The 7,317-nt window shown below is 53.8% G+C and overlaps 1 pseudogene; it reads left to right on the top strand.

Annotated features, from left to right (window-relative positions):
* Positions 1-4,203: 4,203 nt before the first annotated feature.
* Positions 4,204-7,317, top strand: part of LOC103266077 — an 18,685-nt pseudogene continuing 15,571 nt past the window's right edge.

The following is a 7,317-nucleotide window of genomic DNA, read 5'->3' as shown; positions in this document are numbered from 1 at the left end:
ATCTTTGGACTGGGCCACATTCTTTAGGAACTGGTCTGACCTATAATTAAGAGTTTTTTATAGTACAGGTAAAGTTAGCACAGAATAGAAAGGTATTCGTATTTAAGTCAGTCATTAGGTGTTGGGTATGCATAAGTTTTAGAAGTTATTATTAGGATTTTATGATGTTAAAACTCTTGTATTGCTTTTGAGGAACATAAACCAAGCATAAGGAACGGTGAGATAATTTTGGGATTATCCTTCCTCATGCTTGGGGAAAACGCCTGGTGGGCGGGGATGCCCCCCCCACCTGGCTTTGTGTTCATGTAAACTCTTGTGATTTGATTAAGATCCTCCTTTCTCATTCTAAGGAAAACGCCTGGTGGGTGAGGATGCCCTCCACCCACCTGGCTTTGTGTTCATGTAAACTCTTGTGATTTGATTGGGGTTGCCCTTCCTCATTCCTAAGGAAACGCCTGGTGGGTGGGGGACGTCCCTCACCTACCTGGCTTTGTGCCCACGTGAAAGTCTTGTGACTTGACATGTGAAAATTTGGGATAAAAGACTCACGTTTGTTCCCAAGAAACGGCTTCTGCTCATTTCACTGAACAGTTGTCCACTTTCTTTCTTCCTCTTTATATCTATGCCTCCACCTTGCTTTTTAAATATCTATCCCTACTACAGAATTGGCTTCTGCACTAGACAAGAGTCCAGTGTCTTTCTTCCCTTCTATTTCTCCAGAATAGTCGCCGACGCTGCCCCACCTTCCAGGGACCCTCTAAATCTCTTTTGGGGGGCTGGCTCCCCATACATGAGAGAGCAAGGAAGGCAGGCAGGACTAGCGCTTGACCACCAACCACCTGTGGGCAAGGGAGGTGACAGACATCCTCACCTGGTGCTGGAGGCTTTTACTCAGCAGCTGGTGCTCCCGGGAGGCAGGGTCCATGAGCGCGGCCTCAAAGGCCTCATGAGTGACTCTGAAGGCAACAGAGTAGGTCACGTGACGAGGTCCTGGGGTGGAGGGACTGAGTCCTGCAATGAGTCAGCCTGACTGGGCTGAGGCAGGGCAGAAGATGGAGTGGGGTCAGCACCCCCAGGGACCCTTGGCGAGCCAGGGCTAGGAGAGGCAGGAGAAAAGCTGGAGAGACGCTCGAGAGGGTGGGTGGCCATGGGCGCTGGGATGGCAGGGTTCCCTGGCCCTGGATGGACTATCCCCTGGAGAGTGGCCAGCTCTGCTTCTAGCAGGGGCGGCAGGGCAGGCAGGAGGCTGGAAGTATTGATGGGAGCAGCTGTGGCTGGGGGTGGGGACACAGACGCAAAAAGGTCTGGAGAGGTTCCAGCTCTGGTGGATATGGGAGACACTGGGGCCAGGACTGGGGATGGTGATACTGTTGGTGACAGAAGTGGCAGTCGTGGTGGTAGGGAAAGTGACAGTGACATTGATAAAGATGGAACTGTGGTTGGTGGGGCTGAGGACGGGGGCGTTACTGGTGAGGAGCATGGGGCGGGGGTTAACTGTGGAGATGGTGCTTCCAAGGGCAGTGGCACCATCAAAGCACTGGGCCCTGGGCCCCAACTAGAGGCCACAGCCTCTCTGGGTCCTCTACGTGGGCTGGGGAGGCCATGGCCAGACCTGGCCACGCTGTAGCTATAGGCAGAAGAGGCTCTGTGACAGCCACTGTGTCAGCAATCAACGTAAACACAAATGGGCCCCGAGGTGCTAAGGACACGGCCTGCCCAGGGGCCCCTGGAGACAATGTCATAGGCATGGAGGCTTCTGGGTCAATGTTGCTAGCCTCTGATGCAGGCGTTCAGGCACCAGAACTGAAAACACGCCCGCCTGGGAGCCAGGACAGTGGCTGTGGGGACCCCGGTAGGGGTGCAGGAGTGGTGGGGGCAGAGGATGCCCCAGCTGGCAGCTGGGCCAATCTCAAGGTGATGGATGTCTTCAGGGCTGCAGAGGCAGGAACATGGATTGTTGAAGACAACTCAGGGGCTTTGCCGGACATGTGCCCAGACTTGAGGTGCCTTGGACCTGGAGAAGCCAGTGACTGTACGGTGGCAGCAACCTCTGGAGACCCAGGGACCAACGTCTCCTCTGCAGGTTCAGCCACAGAGGACGCCGGCTGGTACTCAGGGGCTCTGCGGGGTACAGTCTGGGCCAGTGCTGAGGGGGCTGGTCCAGGGGAGGCCCTGTCTGGGGCAGGCTGGTACAAGATGGAATCCAAAGAAACAATTACAGGCACTTTCTGGGCCCTGAACACCTCTGGAGAACAGGCTTCTGCCCACATACCGGGAGCCTCCCCTTTGCTCTGAGCTGAGGAAGAGGCTCAGTCGCCAGCCACCATTAGGATGTTCAGTGCCAGTGGGCTCCTCTCACCGCTGCCTTGCAAAGCGGATATGCCAGGGGCTGACGGAAGTCCATCGGAGGGAGTCTTTGTGAGAAGAAATAGTCTGGGTGGAAGCTGAGACCAAGAGAGCTGCAAACCAGAAGAGGCCTGTTCTCCCACTGCCCATGGGGTGGGATTGGCCCAAAACCTCTCGGGGACCTCACCTCCCCCACTGATAAAGATGGGACTGTGGTTGGTGGGGCAGTGACCTGAACCTTGCTGACCTCCCAGGAAGGTCACTATACCAGGACAAAGGCACATGCCTTAAGGTCCCCTCTCTGTACTTCCTACCCCAGCTTCACTCATGGCAGGGCGTCTCTCTAAGAGAAACCTTCTGGACCTCAAGAGCTCCCCTAGAGAATACTGTCTCCAGCCTGGGGCCCCTGGACTCGTCTACTGGAATGACCCATGAGGTCCAGGCCTGTCCAAGGATGCTGGAAAGTGCTGCCCAATCATCATGGAGCAAGGCTATTGATTGACTAATCACATTCACAGAACACAGGATGCTTTATTCTTTTCTTTTTTTAAAAAAAGAGACAAAGTCTCACTCTGTTGCCTAGGCTGAAGTGCAATGGTGCAATCATAGCTGACTGCAGCCTCAAACTCCTGGGCTCAAATGGTCCTCCTGCCTCAGCCTCCCAAGTATGCACCATGCCCAGCGCTCTCTCTCTCTCTCTCTCTCTCTCTCTCTCTCTATATATATATATATATATATATATATATATAAATATATATATATAAAAGATGGTATCTTTCTGTTGCCCAGGCTGGTCTCAAACTTCTGCCTCAAGCGACCCCTCCTGTCTTGGCCTCCCAAAAGTGCTGAGATGATAGGTGTGAACCACCGGTCCAGGATGCTTCTTGAGGGCTGGACCTGGAGGTGCATGTGTCAGGGGCATCCCTAAAAGCCTAGGGGATTAACACCACACCTATCTACATGTGTGCCCTGAGCCTGATTCAGGGCGTGCCCTGTGCCGGGCTCTCCCAGGTGGGTGACCCTGAGTACCCTCAGGAAGCCCCAAGCCTGGGGGACTGAAGAGGGGATCTTGGCCTTGCCTCAGTATCCTCCAGGCTAGCCAAGGCCAGACTTAACATGAGGCCAATGGAAGTCAGTTCTGATGTGAAAGCCATGGGTGTTCACTGAGAAGGAGGATCCCCGCCCCCAATTGCCAGGTGAAAATGTAGTGTTGGGACAGGTCTCCCAAGGCCAGCCACCATACCCACTCTCTTACCAGCCAGGAGAAGCCCAGCAGCTGGAAATCACTGCTGATCCATGCTGGAGGCTTCTGTCAGGTTCCAAGGCTTTTGAGTCAGGTGGCAGACACAAAAACACCCAGCATTTTGGGATGCTGAGGTAGGAGAATTGCTTGAGCCCAGGAGTTTGAGACCAGCCTGGGTAACACAGGGAGACCCCGTCTCTACAAAAATAAAAATAAAAAAACTAGCTAGGCATGGTGACATGCACCTGTAATTCCATCTACTCAGGAGGCCAAGGCGGAAGTATCACCTGAGCCCAGGAGGTTGAGGCAATTGTGAGTTGTGATTGTGCCACTGCATTTCAGCCTGGGAGACATAGTGAGACCCTGACTCAAAAAAAGAAGCTGGATGCAGTGGTTTACGTCTATAATCCCAGTACTTTGAGAGGTGGAGGGAAGACGATTACCTGAGCTCTGGGGTTCGAGACCAGCCTGAGCAACACGGCAAGGATCCAGCCTGGCCACGTAGGGGAGGGGAAAAGGCCTTGGTGTCTGGCAACAACTACCTCAGGCCCTAGGTTCACAGCCCCCATTATCCCACAAGACCTTCCTCAAGCCACCACATACACCTTGCAACCATGACCCTGTCCCAGGCCAGTGGACCCACTCTGGCAACTCCATTCTGCCTCTCTCGCCTGAGCTCCCAGGATGCCCAGATCTTGCTTGGTGGACCTGGTGCTGCCAAGAAGACTCCATCTGTGGAGGTGGTAGTGTCCTACAGAGGCGGCAAGGCAGCATCAGCACCTCTGCCCAACCCCTGCTGGGTCTGGCAGGTCCATCCCCCTTCCCAGGCGTGCTCAGGGCCAGGAAGAGCTGGTTTCTGATGGCTCCCCCCACACCTAGGACACTGCTTCTCACTGTCTGTCCCCTCCAGTGTCCCTGCATGTCAGGCTGGCTGGAGCCAAAGTTTGGGCAGGGCTCTGGTAGGCTTGGGCCTCTGCTGGAGCGTCCCTCCATGCTGAAGTCTGCCTGGCAGCCATGGCAAAGGCAGGAGCCATGAAGAGGGATAAGGAACAGAGGCACCCTGAAGGTCATTCTTTGCCATTGCGTTGAGGACTCTGGGATCAGGATCCAGCATGAGGAGGTGATGCAGGAAGCCAGGCACACACTCACTCTCCCTCCAAGCCCTTTCTGCTCAAGGACAACTTGAGAGTAAACTTAGTCAATAACTAGAGACTAGGGCTCAGCCCGTGACCAGGATCAAGGCTCAGTGTGGGGCCAGGATCAGGGCTCGGGGCATGGCGCAGTCTGTGTCTAAGATCAGGGTATGGCCAGGATCAGGGCTCAGCGTGGGGGCAAGGACAGGTGAGTCCGGAGTTGGAATGTGAGCTTGACCGAACCTGGGCTCACTCTCACACTGGCCTTCCCGGCGCCGGCCTCTCATCAGAGCCATCCCAAGACCTGAAATAACCTGTCTTTATACCTGAAATAAACAGAATGGGGATTCTGGCCTCAGAGCAAGAGAGATTTCAACAAAAGAATCTTTAGAAGATCTACAGCTTCCAGGCCGGGATGGAGTCTGGCCCGAGGGTTGAGTGATACTCCTCTTCCCACGGGCCAGCTCCGGCCCCTCCGCCGGGACCCACCAGGCTGGACCATGGCAGCTCTCCGCTCCTCCTCTGCACTCCAGGGTGCTCCACTGCGGTTACACTCCGCTGTCCTATGATGGAGTTCCACCCCCCCACCCCTCCCGGACACAGCCGCATAGAGAGGGACCCCTGCCACTGACAGTCGAGGGTCACGGCTCCCCACATGCTCACTCTGCTTGGCTCCCTGGGGGTCATCCGTACCCCTGGTCCAGTGCCAGAAGAGAGGCAAAGGGTCCTGGAGAGTGGGGCGGGAGCAGGCAAGATGTGACCCCGAGGGGAGGAGCAGGACAGAGTAGGTGTCGGGGCTGAGTCAGGCAGCCATTTGCCTAGACATGCAGGCCGCAAGGCCATGGATGCTGTGCGTTGCCTATGTACTTTCCAGGTAGGCTTTCGCAGATGCAGGGATGGGCGCTGAGCAGGCTTTCCCCTGCCTGTCCCCCAGCCAAGCTCCTGTGGAGGCGGGGCGGCATGCCATCACCCCGTGTGACCCTTGGCAGGTGCCTGCCACATCTGGACCGTAGTCTCCTGTCTGAAATCAGAGAGGGGTGCCATGATGATCTGAGGATTCAGGCCACTTGACCAGTGCAGAACTGGGGGCTCACAGGAAGAACAGAGAGAAAAAGGTGGGGGAGCCTGGGACCCTGCACACCCCCTCTGCATTCTGCATTCTCCATGTGGCATTCAAGGCCTTGGTCCTCCACCTCCAGCCTACCTTGCTGGCCTCAGTCCTGCAGCTGGCTGGGTTGGGAAATACTGGCAGTCCTCTCTGCCCCCACCCTCCAGCCACATTCCAGAGCCCTCCGGTTCCCTCCCTACCTCCATGACTCTAATTTCCCCCACCCCCATGGCCCACCCTGTACCCCAGGAGAAGGAATACCTCAGTCTCTCTTTTTCTTTTTTTTTTTTTTTGAGTTGGAATCTTACTCTGCTGCCCAGGCTGGAGTGCCGTGGCATAATCATGGCCACTACAGCCTCAACCTGCAGGGCTCAGGCAGTTCTTCCACCTCAGCCTTCTAAGGAGCTGGAACCACAGGTGCATGCCACCACACCTGGCTAATTTTTTGATTTATTGTAGAGACAAGGTCTCACCCACCAAATTGCCCAGGTTTATCTCAAACCCCTGGGTTCAGACAAACTTCTCACCTCTGCCTCCCAAAGTGTTGGGATGACAGTCATAAGCCACTACATCCGGCTAGTTCTCTAAATTCTTTAATGTATGTGTACAACTATTTTAAGGTCCTTGTCTGTTCATTGCAATAACTGAGTCATTTGTGGATCTGTTTGTATTGACTGGTTTTTCTCTTAATTTTAGGAAACATTTTCTTACTTTTTCACATCTAATAAATTTTTTTTATGCTGGACATTGTGAACATACGTTGTAGAGACATGGGTTATGTTATCCTACTCTAAATAGTGTTGGGTTTTGTTCTGGTAGGGAGTTAAATTCCTGTTGAGTTCAGCCTGTGGGATTTGACACCATCTCCAGGTATACATTGTTGGAATTGAATTGGAAGATGCCCAGCTGGTGTCTGCTGCTTGGTGTGTAGGGGAAAGCACCCGCGTTGGGTCACAGAAGTCTCCTGCTTGGAATGGTTATTGTGTGGTGTGAGAACAGAGGAAAAACACTGCTTGGGAATGTTTCCTAAAGCAGTTATGTTATGGTCTGAGTAAATGCTTGGCTGCTGTCTCTCAAAGCCAATACATTGAGAGTCAGAGAACTGGCTGAAAGTAATTTGTTTCTGAATTCAAAACCAGGGAGCAGAACCTGGCTTCTGGCCTTTCTGAAACAGGTCAGTTCACCCCTGAGGTTCCACAGTCCATTTTTATGAGTTTAGGGTTGCTGGTACCTCTGCATTGACTACAGTGACTGACAGAACATTGTGTAGAAGTCAAGTGACAGCCACATTTTGTTAACAGTAACATTTATGGTCCACATTTCCTGACACCAGCTAGCAAAAGGTAGCTCACAGTGTTATCAGTAACACCAAACTGAGGAGTTGATTAAACTTGCCATAGAATAAGGGGTCAGCTGGGCTCGGTGGCTCAGCCTAATCCCGCACCTTTGGGAGGCCGAGGTGAGTGGATTGCCTGAGCCCACGGGTT

The sequence above is a fragment of the Carlito syrichta genome, unplaced genomic scaffold (genome assembly GCF_000164805.1).
Source record: "Carlito syrichta isolate Samal-C Ts95f unplaced genomic scaffold, Tarsius_syrichta-2.0.1 Scaffold307013, whole genome shotgun sequence".
Taxonomy (NCBI): Eukaryota; Metazoa; Chordata; class Mammalia; order Primates; family Tarsiidae; genus Carlito; species Carlito syrichta.
The sequence above is the reverse complement of the archived record's forward strand: the minus strand, read 5'-3'. Positions and strand labels throughout refer to the sequence as shown.